Genomic DNA, 1,075 nt, shown 5'->3' on the forward strand with positions numbered 1-1,075 from the left:
GTTGCTGGAATGTGGAATTGATGGCATAAGTATCCATATTTGATGGATAAAAGAAGATCCAGGGTCTTCCCTAGATAATGAAATTCTAAGATTTGATGAGATGATCCCATGTCTATAACAAGTGTAATACTTTTCATTTAAATGGATAATTTAGGACCATATCGTCCCTTCCCTCTGTTTTATATTATAAATCTCAGAGATATACAATGTGTGACCATAAAGAACTATGACTATGACTCACACGGATCTTTTTCTTTTATACCCTCTCCCCTCACCCACACTGATCTTATTACTGCCTTATTGAGCCTTGTTTTTTTGCTGCCAAGGCAGTGCCTTTCTTGAGTTGTGTGCTGTCCGTAAATGTTGACTTCGCGTGATTCATGCCCCAATCTTGGATGAGAGCTATATGCATTAAAAAAAAAAGCTGAGACTTACATATGAATTAATTTTTTAATAAAAAAGATATTGAAATCACTTGCACAGTCACACACAACCATAAAAGAACGGGGCTGCTATAATACTAAAGGAAATTACCTCTAGGCTTCCATCCAGTACAATGCAATTTCAGCAACTAAGACAGAAGCCTTGAAAATAAGAGGTACTAAAGGAAATGCTGACAAATCCATAACTCTCACTGCTGAAGGAATGGCAGACAACCAGAATAACAACAACACTGTGTGAATTCCCAGTGTTTTTCACCTAGTGATGGCAGCCAGTGCCAGAACTGGCTTTCATCATGACAACATCACAATTAAATTACCAATTGCTTATCTAAATAATTTCTGGAAGTCAGGGGAAAAGAGCCACCATTTAATATTGGAGAAGATGCCATTTTGCTGAGGTTTTTGCTTCCTGCCCACAAGTCAGAGATTTTCAGATGGGGACACCACCCTGTCCTGGTTTATGCATCTGGTGTCCACCTTAGGTCACGTGGAGGAGATACAGGAGGCAGGCAGGTGCATCTTTGTCCACATGGCACACTGAGGACTGTGGGCCTAGAGCTCTGGGAAGATGTCCCCTTTCAACTGGGTGTGCAGTGCTTCCCCCTTCCCTGTCTTGGACACAGTTTTGTCTT

Source organism: Vicugna pacos, chromosome 25 (assembly GCF_048564905.1).
Source record: "Vicugna pacos chromosome 25, VicPac4, whole genome shotgun sequence".
In the NCBI taxonomy this organism is placed as follows: domain Eukaryota; kingdom Metazoa; phylum Chordata; class Mammalia; order Artiodactyla; family Camelidae; genus Vicugna; species Vicugna pacos.